The sequence below is a fragment of the Hypanus sabinus genome, chromosome 9 (assembly GCF_030144855.1).
Source record: "Hypanus sabinus isolate sHypSab1 chromosome 9, sHypSab1.hap1, whole genome shotgun sequence".
NCBI lineage: Eukaryota > Metazoa > Chordata > Chondrichthyes > Myliobatiformes > Dasyatidae > Hypanus > Hypanus sabinus.
The window spans coordinates 5,411,021-5,436,211 of NC_082714.1; the positions used below are offsets into that span (position 1 = coordinate 5,411,021).

The 25,191-nt window shown below is 44.0% G+C and overlaps 1 protein-coding gene across 5 annotated transcripts in view; it reads left to right on the plus strand.

The window, feature by feature from the left end:
- The window catches only part of LOC132399028 (zinc finger protein GLIS2-like), a 90,448-nt gene that overhangs the window by 37,774 nt on the left and 27,483 nt on the right, over positions 1-25,191 (plus strand). For 2 of the 5 annotated variants that reach the window (XM_059978915.1, XM_059978917.1), the window contains one exon: positions 1,940-2,038. The exons of the other annotated variants lie outside the window; for them this stretch is intronic. The gene's annotated coding sequence lies outside the window, so the exon portion shown is untranslated. The remainder of the gene's footprint in view (positions 1-1,939; positions 2,039-25,191) is intronic. 5 annotated transcript variants of the gene reach the window in all.

Sequence of the window (25,191 nt, forward strand, 5' to 3'; positions counted from 1 at the left end):
AGAGCTACAGAGAGGAATCAAGAGTTGACATTTCGGGCTGAGACCCATACAGTACAGATTCATTAGTTATAATTCCGTACTTCAGTATATTGGGGGTAGATGTGGTTCTGTAAAATTACATATTTACAGTGAGATCACATCTCAACTCACAAGACCACATCTGAATACTCAAAACTATTTTTAGGAATTCAGACACCCGAAACAGCCACCCTTTACCACAGTACAAAGTGATGGCTTTCTGGAAACACAAATATTGATTAACGGAACAAATATGTCTATGACCATGACTTAAGTATCAGATAGCCTGTCTGTACTGTTCCCTGATGTCATAGGGTCATCAAGCACTACAGCACAGAAACAGCCCCCTTGGCCCATCTGGTTCATGCCCAAATGTTATTCTGCCTCATCCCATCAACCTGCATCTGGAACATATCCCTCCCTACCCTTCTGTTCCAGGTACTTATCTAAACTTCTCTTAAATGTTCCAATTAAACCCGCACCCACTTCCACTGGAAGCTCGTTCCACATTCTCACCACTCTGTGCAAAGAAGTTCCCCCTCAGGTCCCCTTAAATATTTCACCTTTTACCCTTACAAGTGCAGAGGGAACTAAAGGAGAAGATCAAGGTGGCTAAAGAGGAACACAGGAGAGCTGGAGAACAAGCTTGGGCAGAGTAGCACACGAGAGGTGTGGAGAGGCATGAAGAACATCACTGGCTTCAATCAGCCTAGCTGTCGAGCCTCGGAATGCAGCTGGGAATGGGCCAATGAGTTAAACCAATTCTTCAATAGGTTTGACAATTGCCCTCCTGTTCACACCCTCCTCCCCCCAGCACAACAGTCCAGGTGCCGAAGCACCCAGTGCTCCCTCACTGCCAATGCTTCCCCTCCTCCCCTCTCCATTTCAATACGTGGACGAACAACAGAGGCTACCACTACCTACATCCCCTCCTTGCCCATCCACGCCTGCAATCCTCAGCTCCACATACCAACTGCTATCGTTCTGATCCTCACCTCCCATCAACTCACCAGTCATCATGCACTCACCTTCACTACTGAGCAGGTGAGAAGGGCTCTGGGGAAGCATTGGGGCCGATAGGGTGAACCCCAGGTGAAGGAGAGTGCTGAGCAGCTGTGTGGAATTCTCCAGTACAGTTTCAGTCTGAGTCTCAGCCTGGAAAGGGTGCTGACTGTGTGGTCTCAGCACCCAAGAAGGACCTTCTGAAAAATGTTTCTCACTCTCTGCATGCCACCTTGTCTGAACAGAAGAGCGCTTTTAGTGATAGAATAAGACAACTGTGCTGCTCCAAAGAGCGCGATATGAGCTCATTCTTACCCTCGGCTATTAGGCTTGATAATAAGTCAACCTATAGCAGGGAAGTGATGACCCCCTCCTGTCAGACTGTAGTGACTTATTTTTTAATTCTTTCCTACTCCCCTTCTAATATTTGTATATCTGTGTACTTGTAATGCTACTGTAACACAGTAATTTCCTTTGGGATCAATAAAGTATCTATCTATCTTAACCTGTGACCTCTAGTTCTGCCCTCATTCAACCTCGGGTAAAAGAACCCGATTCCATTTATCCTATCTGTACCCCACATAATTTTGTCTACCTCTATCAAATCTCTCCTGGAAATAAAGTCCTAACCTATTCAATCTTTCCTTATAACTCAGGTCTTCAAGCCCCAGCAACATCTTTGTGAATTTTCTCTGTACTTCGTCAATCTTACAGATATCTTTTCTGTGGGTAGGTGGCCAGAACTGAACACAATACTTCAAAGTTGGCCTCACCAACATCTTTTACAACTTCAGTATAACATCCCAATTCCTGAACTTTCTGGTTTATGAAAGCCAATGTGCCAAAAGCTGTCTTATAACCCCATCTACCTGTGACTTGTAAAGTCATCCTGGTTAACCTGGACATTTATCTATTGTAGTGACTACCTGAAAACATGTGAAAAGTTGCTGGGAGGTGAAGTGAGGGAGTATCGCATTTTATGTCATTCTTCCAACAAACTGAATTCCGAGTTGAAAAAGTAAGTTTAATCCTTCATTACAAATCAACAATAAAATCATTCTGCTCTTTGCTAACTCATGTGAAAGTAACTGGATCAAATTCAAACAAAGATGAGTGCTCCCTATCACCCCCTCTCTAAGCCAGACACCAGGTGACTATATTAGCACTGAGCACCACCCGCTAACTGCCACCCAAACCCACATGACAAATTACCTTAACCCAGAGTGACATTGTACAACACAAGTACAATATCGACAGACAATAAATAGGTACATAGCTCCTACACTGTTGTTTCCCTGTGGGATTTACAATGGTGCAAAATTCAGGATGTTCCATGCCTAACGGCTGGTTTCTGTGCTCCAGCAGCATTGATGGCTGTCACGTCTAACAAGGTACCTTTCTACAAGTGTCAGCAGCAGAGCTTGACTTGTCAGTGTCAAAAACACATCTCTTCAGAAGCCTCCCATTGCCAGTCAGTAGCTCACTCTCTTCACAGCCATTACTCTGTTGATAAAATGTCTAAAAGACATTCCATGATGCCACGGTAGTGTAGCAGTTAGCATGATGCTATTACAGCTCAGGGTGTCAGAGTTTTGAGTTTAATTCCAATGTCATCTGAAAGGTATCTGTCCACCCCATGAAATGCTTGGATTTCCTCCGGATGCTCTGATTTCCTCCCACAGTCCAAAGGCGTACCAATTTGTGGTTTTACTGGTCATAGTAAATTGTTCTGAGATTAGACAAAGGTTAAATCAGGGATTGCTGGGGGCACAGCCCGAAGGGCCAGGAGGGCTTATTCTGCATTGTATCTCAATAAAGTAAATTCCAAAGGCATATGGGTTAGGGTTAGTAAGTTCTGGGCATGCTATGTTGTTGCCAGAAGCTCGGCGACACTTGTGGGCTGCTCTAGCACATCCTCGTGGATTTGATTTGATGCAGACAATGCATTTCACTGTACAGTGTGTTTCAATGTACACGCGACAAATAACACTAGTCCTTAATTTTTAATTACCACTAAAATTTTAGATCTACAAATGGTCCCTGTATGTATATAGGCAAGAGACTATAGATCAGAGGTGGGCAAACTTTTTGACTTGTGGGCTACAAAGGGTTCTAAAGTTTGACAGGGGGGCCCGACCAGGAGCAGATGGACGGAGTGTTTTGGTAATACACCTCATAAGAGAATATAAAATATCATGGGATATGTAGAAAACATGTGCTTTAATTTCAATTGAAAATGAACAAATGCATTACAACAAAATATCTATCTTTGAAGTCCCATGGTATTTAGCTATTTATTGAAATGACTTTTAAAACACTGAAAATTAAATGAATAAAATACAGCTTTTTTTAATAGTAACTGTTACTATTAAAAAAAGCTGTATTTTATTCATTTAATTTTAAAGCACTGAAAATTCTGTTATCCTTCAAGAAGTTATCATCATGACTCTCCTCCTGACTGTCTTTATTTCAAAAACGGTAGGAGATGCAGGTCTACTTGTCCTGCTCCTTCTTATTCAATTGTCCCCTGTGCCAAAACTCAACAACGACCCGCACAATGACAGAACAGTGAGAACGCGCCAGTATGCGGAGCACGTTATTTGATCTGGAGCGCATTTTTTATTTTGAGAACGTACGTGCACCTGCGCACTACTCATGTCCATCACTTAACAGAAATGACATGTAACATGTAAGGCTTATTGAAAAAAATATTTTCAAATGCATTTTTTACAAAACACAACGAAGAAACTTATTTTTAATTTCAGTGGGAACAGTGTTGTTGGTCTCCCTTTTTAGCCAGCGCATCAAAGTCTGGATTTAGTTTTGTTATGGCGATTCTCAGGATGGATCTGAGGTGTTGGTCAGTTAACTTGGATCTGTGGCTGGCTTTGTTGATGTTCATGACACTGAACGCCTGTTCACACAAATAGGTCGAGCCGAACAAAGAGTAAAGCGCAAATGTGGAGTAATACGCTGCACCTCAACAAAGGTCAATGTATATAGAGTGCGTCATCTATTGGGAAAACGCCAGAATTGCGGGGAAAAAACGTTAACAAGGTTTATTAATATAATTTCATCAAGTTCTGCGGACCGGATTAAAAAGCTTAACGGGCCGCATACGGCCCCCGGGCCGTAGTTTGCCCATGCCTGCTATAGATACTGCAAACTGAAACAAGCAATGAATAGCTGGAGGAACTCGGCAGGTTTGCATTCCATCTGCAGAAAGAAATGGGCAGTTGACATTTTGGGATGTAACCCATCTCTGGACCTGTTGAACTGAAACATTGACTATACCTTCCCCACTCGCAGATGCTGCCCGGCCCACTCAGTTCCTCCAGCGGTTTACTTTCTGCTTCATGTATTACCCATAACTGATTAAAGTTGCCTAGCAATGCCACACCTTATAATACCAGTTCTGGTCACCTCATTATAGGAATGATGTGGAGGTTTTCGAGAGGGTGCAGGAGAGGTTTACCAAGATGCTGCCCAAATTATGTAATATTGGGTATGTAATATAATGAGTTTGGACAAACTTGGGTTGTTTTCTTTGGAGCGGCAGAGACTGATGGGAGATCTGACAGATGTTTATAAGATTATGAGAGAGATAGACAGAGTAGACAAACTGTATCTTTTTCCCAGGGTTGAGATGTCTAACACTAGAGAGCATACATTTAAGCTGAGAGGGGGTAATTTCAAAGGAAATATGAGGAACAAGTTTTTACACAGAGAGTGGTGGGTGCCTGGAATGTGCTGCCTGTGGAGCTGGTAGAGACAGATACATTAGAGACTTCTATGAGATATTTTGGTAGGCATATGAATGTTGGGAAAATGGAAGAATATGGACATTGTGTAGACAGAAGGGATTAGTTTACTTGGTCATTTGATTATTAATTTATTTGGTTCAGCACAACATTGTGGGCCGAAGGGCCTGTTCCTGTGCAGTAAAGTTCTCTGTCCTAGTATGTTCAATGTCATGCTCCAACATAAAGCACTCGACACAATACTGTGGAAATGTGGGCCATTTCACACATCTCTTCATGAGAGCCCACCATTTATCATCACCCTGAGATCTTCAAGTGTCAGCATCTCAGAGGATCTATCCTGGTCCCAACATATTGATGCAACCACAAAGAAGGCACACCAGCAACTCTATTTCATTAGGAATTTGAGGAGATTTGGTATGTTACCAAAGACTCTAACACATTTCTACAGATGTACTGCAGGGACCATTCTGACCAGTTGCATCACCATCTGGTGTGGAGGCTCCAAAGAACAAGATTGGAAAAAGGTGCAGAGGGTTGTAAACTCGGCCAACTCCATATGGACACTGGCCTCCCCAGCATCCAGGACTTGTTCAAAATTCGAAGCCTTAAGAATGTGGCATGCATCATTAAGTACAGTATGTTGGAGTCCGTAAATAATTCTGTCTGGGCCTGATACTCCCCAGGGTGGGACATTAGGGTCTTTGTAAATAATTCTGTCAGAGACCCATACTCCCCAGGGTCGGACTTCAAAGTCTCTGTAAGTAATTCTGTCTGGGCCTGATACTCCCCAGGGTGGGGAGTCCCCACAGGGTCCATGAAGCCATTTGCAGTTTTATCTTTGAACCACAATTTGAGGCACCCTTTGGCTGCTGAGTGTGTCCAGTAGAAGTGGGAATTTCACGACCCAGTGCCCCAGTTAAAGCAAGTGGCTAGGTTAACGATTCAGCTTCTGATTGCTGGAAGGCGAGGAGCTGCTGAATTCCTGAATGTCTGGACTATTTGGATCAGTGCCACAGCCAAGGTGAACAGCGAGATGTGTAGCCATGAGATTCTCTCTCCTGCCCTGAGAATTCTCATCTTTCGTGGCGAGAGCTGCTTAATAACTCAATTACTTGATTATTTGCCTCCTGTAAAATTATTTATCAATAGCTTTCGTCCTTCCCTTTCTCCCTTGTGGAGGATCTCATTGCTACCCGTGCACAATGTCTCTGCGAGCAGACCCAGCCAGGGGCAGGGGGGTGGGGGGGGGGGGGGGAGAGACCTTGGCTGAGTGTGACTGTGTGGAAACAGAACTTCCTGTTTGCCAACTCCCAGTTTAGCATCTGAAAGAATTCCTCATTCATGGGTTACTGTCCGGTCTCCCCTCTCGGCAGACAGGCTGCCTACAATCCTGCTGCTCATTTGTCTCCCTTTCACCATACTTGTAAAAGACGTTTATTTATAAGTTCACATTTCCCTGCCTCTCTGCCACTTGCTCATGGGACTCAAGATTGAAGCAATTCAAGATTCACGATTATTTAATGTCATTTCCAGTACACAAGTGTAAAGAAAAAGAAAATAAATGTTACTCCAGATCCAATACAGCACAAAAAACACAATAAGACAAAGAACACACTAATAAAAACACAATAAATATAAATACATTAGATAACTTATATACATAGATTGACTGTATGTACATAAAGTGACGCTAGGCACAGAAGTGTCTGTACGTGAGCTGATTGACAGGAAAATCTGAAGAAGGCGAATGCAATGTTGGCATTCATTTCTAGAGATTTAGAATTTAAGAGCAGGAGTGTGATGTTGAGGCTCTAAAAGGCGCTCGTGAGACCACACTTGGAGTAATGTGTGCAGTTCTGGGCTCCTTATTTTAGAAAAGATACACTGACATTGGAGAGGGTCAGTATATTAACTGAATGATTAGTTCAGTTAACAAGAATGATTCCAGGAATGAAAGGGTTACCGTATGAGGAACATCTGGCAGTTCTTTGACTGTATTCCCTGGAGTTCAGGAGAATGAGGGGGGATCTCATAGAAACATACCGAATGTTAAAAGGCCTGAACAGATTAGATATGGCAAAGTTATTTCTAATGGTAGAGGATTCTCGGACAAGAGGGCTTGGCTTCAGGATTGAAGGAAGTCCATCTAGAACTGAGATGCGGAGAAATTACTTTAGTTAGAGGGTGGTAAATCTGTGGAATTTGCTGCCACGAGCGGGTGTGGAGGCCAAGTCATTAGGTATATTTAAGGCAGAGATAGATAGGTTCTTGATTAGCCAGGGCATCGAAGGGTATGACAAGGAGGCAGAGGAGTGGGGATGACTGGAAGATTGGGGATCTGCCCATGATTGAATGGCAGAGCAGATTGATGGGCTGAATGGCCTACTTCTGCTCCTATATCTTATGGTCTTAAGTTATAAAGTAGTAGTGTTGGGGGTGTGGAGGGGTGGGTTTGTAGGTGGAGGCATTGATCAGCATTACTGCTTGAGGAAAATGACTTTTTGAGTCTGGTGGTCCTGGCATGGATGCTACATAGCCTTCTCCCTGATGGGAGTGGGACAAACAGTCCATGAGCATAGACGGGTCCTCCTGTTTCCTGAGATAAGGTTTTTCCTGGATTCTCTGAGAGCTGTTCTGTCTCCAGACTTGAAGCCAGTATCTTGGGCTTTAGTAGGGTCACCAACTCCTCTGGATTATCTCTGAAACTCAAGGAATTGCAGAGATTGCCTGATCAGCTGTGGCTGAGGGCTCATCCCTCTTGCTCTTGAATCAGGATCATGAGGTCAGCAGCAGTCCCAGCTCCAAATCTGGGCCAAGGCCAAGAGATTTCCAAAATGAGTCCCCTCACACCTCCCAAAGGTCACATTAAAAGGCAGAGTATTGGGTTAATGGCAGCCAGGAGGAACAGATCTAGGAGTGCAGGCCCATAGTTACACCTGAGGAGAGAAACACCTACGGTCTTAATCCAAGTTGTAGGTTCTGTGGAGTCTTGAAGTGAATTATTAAAACATTTATTATACAACTTATAAACACGAGATTCTGCAGATGCTGGAAATCCTGAGTAACACACACAGAGTGCTGGAGGAACTCAGTAGATCAGGCAGCATCTGTGGGAAAGAATAAAGAGCTGTTGCTTTGGGCCAAGATCTCATTGGAACTCATGATGAATCCTTCCTGATGAAGGGTCTCAGCCCAAAATGTTGGCTCTTTATTCCTCTACAATGACGCTGCCTGACCTGCTGACTTCCTCCATTATATTGTGTGTATTGTACAACTAGTCAGTTTCAGAATAAGGGGGTCACCCAATTCAAAATGGTGATGAGATTTTGTTTTTGTTGAAGTTGTGATTGGGCTGATTAATTGTAACTGTCATCGGGGCAGGGCCTTTCAAATGCTCCATTAAAATTCTTCCGATCGCTGACTGACTGTAGCCTAACGCTTTTCCAATGACCGATGGCGTTTCACCTCTTTCCGATTGCTTTATTACTTACACTTTATTTTCAATCATGATCGTGATTATTTTCGTGAACAGAAACACTGCAGATACGGAGCTGCACCTGCTCCTAATGTCCACTGCACGGATACAGTTTAAATAACTGTTTGGTCCTAAAAAGCACCACAGTGGTCAGGCTAAATAAGGGACTTGAGCATCCACATTTTTTGTATCTGTGGAGGGTCCCGGAACCAATCCTCCGCAGATAAGGAGGGCCAACTGTATAGGGAGGTTAAGAAGGTGTGTGGTGTGTTGGCCTGTATTAGTCTGGGGAATGAGTTCAAGAGCCATGTGGTAATGTTGCAGCTGTATAAAACTCTGGTTAGACCTCACTTGGAGTATCGTGTTGAGGTTTAGAGGGGTTATAAAGGAGCTCTACCAGGATGCTGCAGGATTAGAGAGCATGTCATATGACCTGCTGTTAACCTGTTGTGGTGATAGGCAAATTAAGGCAGATGCAGGTCATCTGAGGACAGAATTGATTTGTGTCAAAACCAACCTCTCTGGAAGCACTTACTGATGTCAGTGCTACCTAGGGGCAGTCACTGATCCAGGCCACACATTCTCGGATACTACAATAGGTAGGCCAAGGAACAGAGCAGCACAGGAACAGGCCCTTCTGTCCACAGTGTTGTGCCAAACCAATTAATAACTAATCCCTTCTGCCTACACAATGTCCATATCCTTCCGTTTTCCTCACGTTCATGCGCCCATCTAAATATCTGTTAAATGTCCCAAAGTTTCTGCCTCTACCACCACCACTCCTCTCATGTTAAAGGTTTTTTTGTCACAGCGTTTCATTGTAAGGTCCCATAAACTGTTTCTTCAATAACGATTAAAGGCAAGAATTGGTAGAAACACTCAGCAGGCTGGGCAGTATCTGTGGGGGTAGAAGCAGAGTCATAGTATCAAGAGTTAATGTTGCAGAAGCTCTGTTTCCTTGATGCCCCCTTCTCTAAGCATGGTTTTTCTCTTCAAACTCAAGAGATTCGGCAGATGATGCAGAATCCAGAGCACTGCACGCAAAATGCTGAGGAACTCAGTAGGTCGGGCAGCATCTATGGAGAGGAATAAACAGTCAACGTTTCAGGCTGACACTGCTCATTAGAATTGGTAAAATGTTCACAATTGGCTTCCACTGGCCGTTGTCCATGATGAGGTGGTGAGCACCATCAGGTTTGGGAACAGTTTTACCCCCAACCATCAGGCTCTTGAACCAGAAGGGAAAACATCACTCACCCAGTCACTGAACTGCTCCTACAACCTGTGGACACACTTTCCAGCACTCTCCATCTCATGTTCTTGAGGTTATGGTTTGTTTGCTTATTTATTTATGTTTCTTCTGTATTTGCACAGTTCATTGTTTTCTTCACATTGTTCATCTATCCTGTTGGATGCGGTCTTTCATTGACTCTATTGTGTTTCTTGCATTTACTGTGAATACCCACAATAAATTGAATCTCAGGGTTGTATATGGTGACATGTATGTCATCATGGCTATCCCTCGAGGTGGAGGATGATGGTCTTCGTTCCGTTGATCGTACTTTGACCATGGGCCCAGTTCCTCTGCTGAAAACAATACATACAGGCTTTACCACTAAGTACTCTCATAATGCACCCAAAGGACCACTTGCTGAGGCTTTTCCCTCACAGTTGAGGCACTTTTTTGTGCTCTTTCTCCCCACTACGATGGCTTAGCTTTCTAAAATGGCAGATAAAGTGGAGGCAATGCAGCAGCCATTTGGGCAGGAATCTAACAATAAAGATAAAATATTGAAAATCAACTTTACTTGTTACATCTACATTCAAATATTGGAGAGAAATGCACCGTTTTGCATTAATGACCAACACAGACCCGGGATCATGCTGGGGGCAGCCCGCAAGTGTCACCATGCTCCCAGCGCCACACAATACTTACTTACTTACTTAAGACTACAACTTACTTACCCTACCTGATACGTCATTGGAATGAGGGAGAACAGTGGAGTGCCCAGAAAAAGCACACACAGAATGGGAGAAGGTACAAACTCATTACAGACAGCAGCAGGAGCTGAAACCCTATCACTGACTAAAATGTTGCACTAACTGCTATGTCGCTGTGCCGCCACAGTAGTTAATATTGGAGCAGGCCTTGAACTAACTGTGTTTGGGTTTTCTGGCTCTGAAAATGGCCACAACTTTCTCTTTAACCAGTTGTATCCTGTTTTCATCGGTACTAATATAATTAAATCACTTCCTGTTGCGCACGGGCGCACTTGCTTATTTTAAGTTTGACTTTCTACTAGCCTTCTGAATACTTCCTCAAATTTATTATCAAGTATGTGTATCATATACATTCTTGAGATTCATCTTATAGACACCCACAAAGCAAAGAAACACAATAGAAACCACAAAAATTCACACACAATCATCCAATGTGAAAAAGAAGACAAACCATGCAAATAATAAAAAAGTCAGCAAAAAAGTAATACTGTACATAGAATACAAAGTGCAGAGACCCCAAAGTGAGTCCAAAGGCTATGGAGTCAAGTGAGTGAAGCCGGTCCATGAGCCATGGCAGTGTAGCAATCAAGACCCCCACACCTTCCACCCGATGGTAGCAGCAAGAAGAGAGGGTGTTGGTTCAAATGCAGGCAGGTGGCATGGGCTCAGACAGAGTTTCTTGCTTCATTTTCTGTTCCCGGGCCTCGACGCTTGAATCTGGCCTGAAGTTGATGGCAGATCTTCATCTTCAAGGCATTGTACCTGCCTTCTCTTAAGTCTACCAAACCTTTCAGGAGATCATAAAATCGCCATTTCATTTAGGTGCTTCAGAAATACTTAAAGGGAAATTTCAGGCTGTGGACCGCAGTGATTGTAGTCCAGAAAAAGTGTTTGAATCTGTGGAATGTTTTGACACAGGCAGCTGTGGAGGCCAAGTCTTTATGATTATTTAAGGCAGAGGTTGATAGATTGTTGTGGTCAGGGCATGAGGGGATACAGGGAGAAGGCAGGAAAATGGGGCTGAGAGGAAAACTGGATCAGCCATGATGAAATGGCGGAGCAGAGTCAATGGGCCAAGTGCCCTAATTCTGCTCCTATAGCTTATGGTCTTATGATCTGAAAGTATATCTAGTAGTTCTGTGAGCTGCCCACAAAATGTCATCACGTATCTCCAGTTCCATCTTGGTGTGGGGAGATTTCTCTTTCTCTCCTGTCCCTACACCTCCTCTCTTACCATCATTCAGGGCCCCAAACAGTCCTTCCAGGTGAGGCAACACTTCACTTATGAGTCTGTTGGGGTCATCTATTGCATCTGGTGCTCCCAGTGCAGCCTACTCTACATCAGCGAGACCCGACGCAGATTGGGGGACCGCTTCATCGAGCACCTACACTCCGTCTGCCACAACAGACAGGATCTCCCGTTGCCACTCACTTCAACTCTCCTTCACATTTCCATTCGGATATGTCTATACTTGGCCTCCTCTACTGCTATGATGAGGCCAAACTTCGCTTGGAGGAACAACACCTCATATACCATCTGGGTATTCTCCAGCCCCTTGGTATGAACATTGAATTCTCCAACTTCTGGTAATTCCCTCCCTCTCCCTTCCACCATCCCACTTTCACTCTGTCTCCTCTTCTAGCTGCCTACCACCTCACTCATGATTCTGCCTTCTTCTACTACCCATAGTGCTTTCCCCTTACATTCCTTCTTCACCTCTCTGGCCTATCCCCTCCCTGTTTCCCCTCCCCCGCCCCTTGATCTTTCTTCTGATTGGTTTTTCACCTGGCACATTCCACCCTCCCCCCACCTTCTTTATAGGGCCCCTGCCCCTTCCTTCTTCAGTCCTGATGAAGGGTCTTGGCCCCAAATGTTGACTGCTCCTTTCAACGGATGCTGAGTTCATCCAGCTTGTTTGTACGTCTTGATTTGACAACAGCATCTGCAGTGAACTTTGTGTTTGTATCTCTTTCTCTGGTGGTTGCAACCAAGATGTCATCTCCGTGACTCTCCAGCATCTTATGCAGAGTTGCCCAGGATATCTTTGATGAAGCATTTTACTCTATTTGGTAGCTCAGTATAAACGTGAATGTAAATAGTCAAAGATCGTTAGCTTTATTTGTCATAAGTACATTGAGACATCAGATATATAGTGAAATATGGCATTTGTGTCAATAACTAAAACAGTCAAAGGATTGCTGAACACAAGTGTTGACATACTTCAGCAATGTCAATGATCTGGATGACGGAATTGATGGCTTTGTAGCCAGGTTTGCAGATGATACAAAAATAGTTAGTGGGTCTAAGGACTTAGACAGATTAGGGGAATGGGCAAAGAAGTGACAGATGGAATACAATGTTGGGAAGTGTATGGTCATGCACTTTGGCAGAAGAAATAAAAGCGTAGACTATTTTCTATATGGAGAGAAAATTCCAACATCTGAGTTGCAAAGGGACTTGGGAATCCTCATGGTATAAGGAAGGCAAATGCAATGTTAGCTTTCATTTCAAAAGGACTAGAGTATAAAAATAAGGATGTAATGTTGAGGCTTTATAAGGCACTGGTGATGCCTCACTTGGAGTATTGTGAGCAGTGTTGGGTCCCTTATCTGAGAAAGGATGTGCTGACATTGGAGAGGGTTCAAAGGAAGTTCATGAAAATGATTTCAGGGTTGAATGGCTTATCATATGAGGAACATTTGATGGCTGTAGGCCTGTATTCACTGGATTTTAGAAGAATAGCGAAGCAGACTTGATAGGCTAAATGGCCTAATTAGACCATAAGATATAGGAGTAGAAGTAGGCCATTTGGCCTATCGAGTTTGCTCTACCATTCAGCCATGGGCTGATCCAATTGTTCTAGTCATCCCTACTTCCCTGCCTTCTCCCCATACCCTTTGATTCCCTGGCTAATCAAGAACCTATCTATCTCTGCCTTAAATACACCCAATGACTTGGCCTCCACAGCCACTCGTGGCAACAAATTCCACAGATTTACCACCCTCTGACTAAAGTAATTTCTCCATACCTCAGTTCTAAATGGACATCCTTCAATCCTGAAGTTGTGCCCTCTTGTCCTGGACTCCATCTTGGTGTGGGGAGATTTCCCTTCCTGTGGTGGTCACAACCAAGATGTCATCTCATGACTCTTCAGCACCTTATGCAGAGTTGCCAAGGATATCTTTGATGAAGCATTTTACTCTATTTGGTAGCTCAGTATAGAAGTGAATATAAATAGTCAAATGGTGCTTAAAGATGAAAGATCTTATGGAAATAGGGGGTTTTGCAGCAGCAGTACTGTTCAATATATGATAATTAAAAAAGACTACCAAATTGCAATAAGAAATATATATATAAATATAAATACGCACACGCACACACACATACATACATATACATACATAATTATATATATATATATAATTAAATTAGTGCAAAAAGAGAGCAAAAGAAAAAGAGAAAAGAATTGTGAGGTATTGTACGTTGGTTCATTGTCCAGTCAGAAATGTGATAGCAGAGGGGAAGAAGCTGCTCCTGAAATGCTGTGTGTGGCCTCAGGCTCCTGGATCTGTTGAATAAGAGTTAGTGAGTTGTGGCAGACTAAGTTGGTGCTGGAAGCATGGCAACACTTGCAGGCTGCCCCAACACACCTCGGACTGTGTTGGTCGTTGATGCAAATGATACATTTTCACTGTATATTTCTGTGTACATCTGATAAGTAAAGTTGATTTTTAAGATTAGGGAACCCTGGCTGATGAGGATTATTGAAGCTCAGGTCAGGAAATAGAAGCAGGTGTAGGCAACGAGAATCAAGTGAATCCCTTGAGAACTAAGTTTGCAAATCTAACGTCCTGATCTAACCTCCTTGGCGAACATGAGGCAGCCTTGTTTGTTGGGTGTCTTTCCTCTCTTTCTTGGGCTCACAGGGTGGGTTAGGCTTTGACGCCTTGCTGGGTCCACCTCCCTGATGGTACGCCTTGTGTGGCTTTTCACCAGCGAACAGAACTCCCTAGAAGCAGTCAGGCAAGTTCAGTGCTGACCAGCCAGTAAAAAAATGGTTTTAGGGGGTTTCTTTTGGAGATCACCTCTTACCCAGAGGGAGTTTAGCCTGGGAGGGGTGTCTGCATTTAGAAAAGTGAGGATTATTTAGGGTTGGTTAGCATGGATTTTTGTGCAGGAAATTGTGTCTGTCTGAAGTTTTAAAAAAAGGAAACCAAGAGGACTTTTACAGAGAAAATTTACAAGGATGTTGCCAGGACTTGAGGACCTTAGTTACAGGGAAAGTTTAAATAAGTTAGGAATTTATTTCATGGAGAATAGCAGAATAAGGAGAGATTTAATAGAGGTACCCTCCAAGAGGACCACAACCTTGTCATGGTTTAGAGGCTTGCATCCCTCAAAGACCCAGAGAGCAATGTCGGCTGGAGTCAGGGCTTTATGCTTTGGCTCTTGGAAGGGTCACCATGCCAAACAGGTCAAAGGGTAGAGGTCAGACTAAGAGAGGTCCACTGGTCCTCCAGGTTTGGGGCTTCAGCTCTGGGCTATCAACCCTGACTGGTAAAAGCAAAACTGATATGGAAACTGCAATGAAGAATCCATCTACATCGAGTGCGATGGTATCCCTGAGTCGTCACCTGGGGCTTGCTTGGCTGGCAGAAGTGAAAAACAAGAGGAAGCTACTGGAATGATGAAGGATGCCCTGAAGGAGATGTCAAGGAGATGGAGTAACTTCATTGCTGCCCTAAGCAGCAGCAGGCATAACAAAGCGGTCAATAAGCGATAGAGATAGGAGGGTAACAGCAAGCATGAGGAAATCTGCAGATGCTGGAAATTCAAGCAACACGAAGGATCTCGGCCCAAAACAGCGCTTCCCCTGGAGGTGCTGCCTGGCCTGCTGCATTCCACCAGCATTTTGAGGGTAAAGGCAAGCAGGCTTTTTCCACTGAGGCTGGGTGAGACTACAACTAAAGGTCCTGGGTGAAAGGTGAAAGGTTTAACGGGACCATGAAGGGAACTTCTTCACTCAGAGGGTGGTTTGATTGTGGAATGAGCTGCCATTGGAAATGGTGGATGTAGGTTTGGTTGCAATATTTAAACTAAGTTTGGAGACGTACATGGATGTGAGGTGTATGGAGGGCCGTTGCCAGGTGTGGGTCAATGGGATTAGGCAGAATAACAGTTCTCATGGACCTGATGGCCAAACAGTCTGTTTCTCTGAGGGTGTGTACGTGTATTTTCATGTTTGAGTGGGTGTGTGGAGAGTCTTTCTGAAACTGCCAGATTCAAGTATTTTGTATCCTTTCCTACTAATTCCCTGGCACACGCTCTCACACTTTTTCCAGGCACATTGGAACTTGTTCTCTAAAATCTTTGGATCAGGCAACAATCCAGGGATTGTGTTCCCAGGATTTAGGTTGACAGTTGTGAAGTTACACAAAAATCTTGGGCTCAGCATCACCCCAACCCCCATCAACCCTGGCCATTTTTGAGTAATGAACAGACAAAACAAGATCAAGACTAGAGTGTTACCAGTACACAAGTGTAAAGAAGAATTTAATAATTATTGCTCGGGATTCAATGCAGCACAGCAAAAAAAACCACACATACAATAAAATAAAGAACACAATAATAAAGAAAAGATGCACTAAATATAGAGTGCCTTTATATACAATACATGGGTTGATTGTATGCCCATAAAGTGATGCTACACTAGGCACAGGAGTGTCTGCATAAGCTGACTGACAGGACATGATGACGTAGTGGTGGTTGGGGATGTGGAGGGGTGGGCTAGTGGGTGGAGGTGCTTGGGGAAGGAACTGTTTTTGATTCTAGGGGGTCCTGGTTTTGGATACTATGGGACAGCAAACAAAGACCATTTCCCACAGCCACACTCCACCCTCCCTTGAACTTTGAACTTTTTGAACTTTGATCTCCTCAAATCCTCAAAAAATAATCCCTTTGTGTAAGAGTGTTTGTTTCTATGCTCCTCCCTGGTGTTGTATTGAATAAAGAGAAATTTGCTGGAGCATGTTGCTGGAAGGGCAAGGCAGGGTGTGTCTCAGATCAGAGGCATTTCACAACCTACTTCATTGGCCAATGCTCACACTAGCCCTGGGCACAACTGACCAGCTGTGCGGCACCTTTTACTGCAGGACCATACCACATTCTCGAAACTAGATCTTTTGTGTTCACCAGCCACATCAGCTGGTGATCTTAACCTAGCAGTGTGACCTGATGAAGCCCACTACATGCCGCAGGGGCCAGTGGATTGGCAGGCAGGTCAGAGTTTGCAGCAAGTACTCTGCTCTATTCTGAGTCTGCTGGGATAGGCAAAAGCCAAATGTCTACGTGTCTGAGTCTGAATTTGAGTACGCTGGAGGCTGGCGGCCAAAGAACACACCCTGTCTTGGAGTTAGAGGAAGGGGTACGTGCATAAGTGGGAGGCAAAATATGGGGCTTGTCGTTGTGTTCTATTGATCATTGTGGGCATGCTACGCTGGCGTTGGAATGTGTGGTGACACTTGGGGGCTGCCCCAGCACATCCTTGGGTGTGTTGGTTGTTAACGCAAATGACGTGTTTCACTGTATGTTTCAATGTACATGGGATAAATAAATCTGACTCTGAGTCTGAGAGATATGAGCCACATACAAGCAAACAGGACTAGACCACATGACATAGGAACAGAATTAGTCCATTCAGCCCATCGCGTCACCTCTGACATTCTATCATGGCCGATTTATTACCTTGCCTTCTCCCAGTCACCTTTGATGTCCTGATTAATCAAAAACCTATCAATCTCTGCTTTAAATATACTCAATGACTTTGCCTCCACAGTGAACTCTACAGATTCAGCACCCTCTGGATAAAGAAAATTTTTCTCATCTCCGTTCTAGATGTATGTCTCTCAATTCTGAGGCTGGGCCTTCTGGTCCCAGACTCCCCCACTACAGGAAACATGCTCTCCACACCCACTCTGTCCAGGCCTTTCGATATTCAATAGGTTTCAATGAGATTCACTCCCTATCCCCCATTCTTTTAAACTCCAGCAAGTACAGACCCAGAGCCATTAACACTCTTCACATATTTCATTCCTGGGAGCCCAACATCCTGGCTATCAGGTTCATTATGACGGATGAAGGGTCTCAGCCCAAAAGCCTGTCCAGAGATGCTACCTGACCTGCTGTCCCTTCAGCATTTTGTGTATGTTACTTTGGATTCCAGCATCTGTAGAATCTCATATGTTTATTAACTCTAACCAATGTGGTGAAATTAGCTGTTTTGTGGCAGTGTAAGACCATCAGACTTAGGAGCAGAATTAGGCCATTTGACCCACCGAGTCTGCTCTGCCATTCCATCATGGCTGATCCTGGATCCCACTCAACCCCATACACTTGCCTTCTTGCCATATCCTTTTATGCCCCAGTCAATCAGAAAATGATCAACTTCCACTTTAAATATACCCATGGATTTGGCCTCCACCTCAATCTGTGGCAGAGCATTCCACAGATTCATTATCCTGTGGCTAAAAAAATTCCTCCTTAACTCTGTTCTAAAAGGTCACCCTTCAATTTTGAGGCTTTACCCTCTAGTTCTAGTTCTAGACTGGCCCACCACAGGAAACATCCTCTCCATATCCACCTTATCTTTCAACATTTGGTAGGTTTCAACAAGGTCCCACCGTATTCTTCTAAATTCCAGTGAGTACAGGCCTAAAGCCTGCCAAACGCTCCTCATATGTTAACCCCTTCATTCCTGTAATCATCCTCATGAACCTCCTCTGAACTCTGTCTAATGACAACACATCCTTTCTAAGATATGGAGCCCAAAACTGCTGACAATACTCCAAGTGCAGCCTGACTAGTGTCTTATAAACCCTCAGCCTTATCTCCTTGCTTTTATATTCTATTCCACTTGAAATAAATGCCAGCATTGCATTTGTCTTCACCACAAACTCAGCCTGTGAATTAACCTTCTGGGAGTCTTGCATGAAGACTCTTCTGATGTTTGCATTTTCTCCCCAATTAGAAAACAGTCTGCACTATTGTTCCTTTTACCAAAATGTATCATGGTTATTTTCTCAACACTGTATTTCATCTGCCACTTTTTTGCCCATTCTTCCAATTTGTCTTAGTCCCCCTGTAATCGCATTGCTTCCTCAGCACCACTTACCTCTCCACCTATCTTCGTATCATCCGCAAACTTTGCCACAAAGCCATCAATCCATTATCCAAATCATTGACAAACAATATGAAAGGTAGCAGTCCAAGTACTGACCCCTGAGGAACACCACTAGTCAGCGGCAGACAACCAGGAAAAAACCCTTTTTATTCCCACTTACTGCTTCCTGGATACCAGCATCTTTCCTGTAACGCCTCAGGACTTTATCTTGTTAAGCAGCCTCATTATCAGATGCTTTCTGAAAATCCAAGTAAATAACATTAACTGCCTCTACTTTGTCCACACTTCCTCGAAGAACTCGCCAACAGATTTGTCAGACGAGATTTCCCTTTACAGAAACCATGCTGACTTTGACTTACTTCATCATTAGTCTCCAAGTACCCCTGAAAACTCATCCTTAACAATAGACTCCAACACTTTCCCAGCCACTGAGGTTAGGCTAACTATAATCTCATTTCTTTTGCCTTCCTCCCTTCTTAAAGATTGGGGTGACATCTGCAGTCTTCCAGTCCTCCGGGACCATGCCAGAATCGAGATTATGACAATGCACTACAGTAGGGTACATAAAAATAGTAAGTTACAATAAGAAATATATAAAAAGATAAGCCGTGCATAAAGAAAGCAATCAGTGAGATGGTGTTTCTGGTGTGTTCAGAAATCGAATGGCATGGGCAAGTTGGGCTAAAGGAGCTATATCCCTGCTGTAGAACTACGGTTGCTCTGTCTCTTTGAAATCCAGAGGCACCATGACCCTTTTAGTGGGATTGCTTGGGTTTGTTTACTGAAGTTTCCGTGCCTGGTGGGAGGTGAAGTGTTAGCTGACTGGCGAGGAGGCCGGCTGTGTTTGCAAGAGCCGCTTCAATATGAGCATTCATTAGTCAGACGATCTTCCGCACCATCTGCAGTCAGTCTGAGACAGCGAGTGACACAAGGAAACAAGAGAGAGAAGGAATGCCTGACTGCTGCCCATTCCAAATAGCTCAGCAGTTATGGGCTGGGGTTGTGAACCTTCCGAGAGAGACAGGACTCTGACCCAAGAACTGTATGCAGGCAAAGAGGTACCACACAATTAGTGCTCAGAATCTGCTCTATTATCTGACATATGCCATGAAATTTGTTGTTTTAGAATGATAGACACATAGAAAGGGAACAACACAGAAACATGCCCTTCAGCCCATCTAGTCCACGCTGAGACCATTCAAACTGTCTATTCCCATCGACCTGCATGGAGGGACCATACCCCTACAATCTAAGTGCCTATCCAAACTTTGCTTAAATGTTCAAATTGAGCTGGCGTGCACCACTTGTGCTGGCAGCTTATTCCATGCTCTCACCACCCTCTAAGTGAAGAAGTTCCTCCTCTGGCTCTTCTTAAATATTTCACCTTTCACCCTTAACCCATGACCTCTGGTTGTCTCACCCAAACTCAGTGGAAAAAGTTTGCTTGCATTTACCGTGTCAGCAATACAATTAAATGCATAAAAATTACTATAAATTACAGTAAGCATATGTAAAGGATAAATAATGCAAAAAGAGGGTAAAATAAAGATGTAGGTTCACATTCTGAGTCTTTTATTTATCATGTATACATTGAAACATTTGTATTAACCTCAGGGTGCTCTCCTTTCCTCCCACATTCCAAAGATGTACGGGTTGGGGTTAGTAAGTTGTGGATGTGCTGTGCGGGCACCAGAAACATAGTGACATTTGCTGGCTGCCCCCAGCACAGGGTCATTGACACCAGCAATGCATTTCACAACATATTTGATGTTTTGATGCTAATCTTCCCTGACACCTCCTGGTGTGTGTGGGCAGTGTACCATCACCGTTTTGTTCGCATCAGCCTGAATCCCAAGTGATTTCTGCCACTCACCGAGACAAACTGCACTTTAAGTTTGATTCAAGTGATCAGATTTGTATTTGGGACGCTGGGCCTACAGGGTACGGCCACCAGCTGGGATTTAGTGACAGCATTCCATAGATGATTTCCATTCATTTATTTATCACACGCACATCAAACATCATTTGTGTTAGCAACTAACACAACCCAAGGATGTGCTGGGGGCAGCCCACATTCTGGCACTGACGTAGCATGTCCACCATGTTCAGCAGAACAACACAGACAACACCCACACAAAATACTAGAGCAACTCAGAAGGTCAGGCAGCATCTATGGAAATGAATAAGCAGTCGACTGAGACCCTTCATCAGGACTGGAAAAAAAGGGGGAAGAAACAGCAAAAGAAGCTCCTATTTCAGAAACACACACAAAGTGCCTCCAACCTCAGGACAGTCCCTGGCTCAGGTTCAGAGGTTGGGCCTCTGACTTCCAGGGGCCTGGACTCCCAGACTTGTCAACCTCATTCCTCGGTTTTCAGTTTAGACCCTGGCACTTCGTGATCACAGTGTGGCTTTGAATTCCTGACTCACACAGGCTTTGAAACCTGGGACTCACTGACCTGGATTTGGGGGTCGGGGGGAGGTTTCCCTGGTCCTGGCAGTTGTGATAAATTATAGCCAGCACTCACATGGCAAGGTGCCTACATCAGCAGTACCTGCCAAGCTTCTTTCAGAGTGATCCTCGCTGCTGCTTGTGTGAGTCCTATATGCAATTGAAAGAAGCATAGATTGAGTGGACAGCCAGGGACTTCTTCCCAGAGCTAATGCAAGGGGGCATAATTTTAAGATGATTGGCAAAAACTATAGAGGGGAATCAGACTTGGGTTTTTTGCACAGAGTGGTGGGTATGTGGAATGCTCTGCCAGTGATGGTAGTAGAATCAGATACATTAAGGACATTTAGACTCTTAGATTTATTTATTTATTTATTAAGACAGTTTGAGATGCACTGCCCAGATATAACCTTAGCCTACTCACAGGACAATTTGCAATGACCAATTAACCTAATAACTGATACGCCTTTGGACTGTGGGAAGAAATTGGAGAACCCAGAGAAAACCCACACATTCCACAGGGAGGACAAACAGACTTCAGAATTGAACTCTGAGCTCTGATGCCCTGACCTGTAATAGATAAGCACGTGAATGAAAGAAAAATGGAGGGCTATGTGGGATGGAAGTTTAGATTGATATTGGAGTAGGTTAAAAGATCAGCACAAGATTGTGGGCTGAAGGGCCTGTCCTGTGCTGTAATGTTCTACGCTCTAGATACTGGAAATACACAATTGAAACAAATTGCTAGAAATACTCAGCAGGTCAAGTGGCATCTGTCGAGAGAAAAACAGAGTCACCGTATCAGGTTAAAGACTGGGAACAAGAGAAAGCAAGGAACAAGTTGGTTTGAAGTTGCAGAAGGTGAGGGGCAGGGGGATGGACAGGACAAAGGGAATATCTGTCGGAGTGAGGTAATCTGCTTGATGGTTAATGGATTGTTAGAGAAAGATTCAAGATTGTTTAATGTCATTTCTGGTACACAAGTGTAAAGGAGAACGAAATAATTGTTACTCTGGATCCAAAGCAGCACAAAAAACACACAATAAGATAAAGACCACACTAATAAAAACACTGTAAATATAAATACATAAGATAGCTTAGATACATAAATTGATTGTATGTCCATAAAGTGATGCTAGGCACAGGAGTGTCTGTACATAAGGTGATTCTGAGAGGAAATAATAAAGTAGTGGTGGAGTTAGTGGGTGGAGGTGTTGATCAGCCAGAGGGAAGTAACTGTTTTGGAGTCTGCTGTTTTGGGGTGGATGCTACGATGGGAGTGGGACAAACAGTTCATGGGCAGAGTGGGTAGGATCCTTCATGATTTTACGGGAACTTTTCTGTACATATACCCTTGATGGCATGCAGGCTGGTGCTGGTGATACATTGGGCAGCTTTGACTACCCGTTGTAGAGACTTCCTGTCCGTGCAGTGGATGCTCTCTACTTTCTCTCAGAAAGCAGAGATATTGGTGAGCTTTCCTGATTGTGTAGAATGTGTTATGGGACCATGAGGGGTTGTGCAAGGTGCACATTCCCAGGAGTTTAAACCTGCTCACAGGTTCCACTGATGTGAAGCTGGGTGTGTGAAGGGACAGAAGCTGTGAGGTCAGATAGAGGGTGAGAACAAGGACAAAGACTGGTAAGATACCCTATACATATGAGGGGTGATTGATATGTTCATGGCCTAAGGTACAAGGAGTCAATTTTAGAAAACCTAGCACATTTATTTTTCAACATAGTCCTATAATACATTTACACACTTAGTCCAACGGTCGTGGAGCATACGGATCCCTTCTTTGTAGAAGTCAGCATCTTGGACCTCCAGAAGTGGTCCACAGCAGGGGTGATTGGTAAGTTCTGGCCTAAGGTTGAAGGAGATGAGTTATACAGCTCTCGTTACATGCATGTGCAGTTCAACTCTTTGAGTGATTATGCAGAAAGTTTGAAGTAAATAATTCATCTCCTTCTACCATAGGCCACGAACGTATCAATCAAAGAAGGGATCTGTATGCTCCACGACCGCTGGACTAAGTGTGTAAATGTAGGATGGGACTATGTTGAAAAACAAATGTACTAGGTTTTCTAAAATTGACTCATTCTACCTTAGGCCACGAACATATCAATCACCCCTCGTATATGTGTGTATATATATATCCATCCCTTGTGGATTAATTATAAAGTCACCTCCCAGTCTCTTTCATTCCAGGGAAAACATTCCATGCCTTTCTAGCCTCTCCTTATAACTCCACAGTCCTGGCAACCTCCCTGTGAATCTTTTCTGTACTAACTCTAGCAGAACCCCATCTTTGCATTAGTGAGGTGATCAGAACTACACATGGTGCTCCAGATGTGGCCTCACCATAAACCATAATAATGTGCCAACTCCAACACTCAAATATACTATTACATCATCTTTATGCTGCCCATCTGAGTTTCCAAAACTCAGAAAGGCAGCATAGGAATAAGGGCAGAATGTTCTGGAAACACAGCAAGTCAGGCAGAAATAGAAACTCCTTGTGTTTCAGATCAAAGAGCCTTTGTTGATCTGGTAAAGTGAGAAAAGTCCGAGAAAGGGACTTAAACCTAAACTGATCCCTGTCACCTGTACATTGAAACACAGAGTGAAATGTCACTTGCGTCAATGACTAACACAGTCCAAGGATGTACGGGAGCAGCCCACAAGTGCACTGTTATATCAGTTTGTACATCTACAGAATACATTTTTAACTGTTAATTGTGTTAATTTTTTTATGTGCTTTGTGTGATATATGTACTGTGTTTCATTTAGCTGTATACATGTGTACAGTTGAATGACAATAAACTTGAACTTGAAATGTCCATCACCAACATAGCAAGCCCACAACTGACTAACCCTATCCGGTACATCTTTGGACCATGGAAGGAAACCAGAGCACCCAGAGGAAACCCATGTGGTCACGGCGAGAATGTACAAACCCCTTACAGAGAGCAGCGGTGGGAATTAAACCCCAATCAGTGGCGCAGCAAATCATTACACTAAAATCTACACTACCATGAAGCTTTTCCTTCCGCAGATGCTGTCTGACCTGCTGAGGGTTTCCAGTGTTACCCATTTCCCCAATGTCTCCAAACTTGCCAGACTCCTGCTACGAATGGTGGGTCAGACTCTAGCTCTCCCTGAGGACAGCACACAACTGCGGCAGCCCTCACCACCTCCTTCAGGACAGTCGCATCATGTTAACATCAGCACCCACAGTTCCATTCTGCCACATTCTCCTGGTGACTACGTGGATTTCCTCTGGGTGCTCCCAGTTCCTCCCACATAAGTTGTGGGCATGCTGTGTTGGCACTGGAAACGTGGCAACTCTTGCTGACTGCCCCCAGCACATCCTCAGACTGTGTTGGTTATTGATGCAAATGATACATTTCACTGTGAGGTATGATAAAGGTCTCGGCTTGAAACGTCAACTATTTATTCCCCTCCATAGACACTGCCTGACCTACTGAGTTCCTCCAATATTTTCTTGGTGTTACTTTGGATTTCCAGCATCTGCTGAATCTCTTGTGTCACTACAGGTTTTGATGTACATGTGACAAATAAAGCTAATTTTTAAATAATGGAGACACAAGAAACTGATGTTTGACGGCTCTGTACTCACTGGGTTTCAGAAGAATGAGGGGGATCTCATTGAAACCTATCGAATGATGAAAGACCTGGACAGAGTGGATGTGGAGAGGATGTTTCCTATAGTGAATGAGTCTAGGACCAGAGTGTATAGCCTCAGAACTGTGGAACATCCATTTAGAAGAGAGATGAGGAGGAATTTCTTTAGCCAGCGGGTGGAGAATCTGTGGAATTCATTGCCACAGACGGCTGTGGAGGCCAAGTCACTGGGTATATTTAAAGTGGAGGGTGAGAAGTTCTTGATTAATTATGGGGAGAAGACAGGAGACTGGGGTTAAGAGGGATAATACATCAGCCATGATGGAATGGTGGAGCAGACTCAATGGGCTGAATGGCCTAACTCTGTTTCTACGTCTTATGGACTGCAGACGCTGGAAACAGAAGCAAAGAATCACAGACTGCCAGGGGAGTGCAGCAGGTCTGGAGGGAGGTGGACAGTCTGTGTTTTGGATTGAGATCCAACATGTGGACATGGGTGACTTGCTGTGTGATTCGGTAGTGTGATCTTGTAGCCACACCCCTGTGCTGAGTGCACTTGGTTTTAAGCTGTGAGTTGTGAGGCTGATTTTTATCAGGGTGTGTGAAAACTTCCCCTCAGCATTTTGTTCTGTTGCCAGGAACTGGTTCATGGAG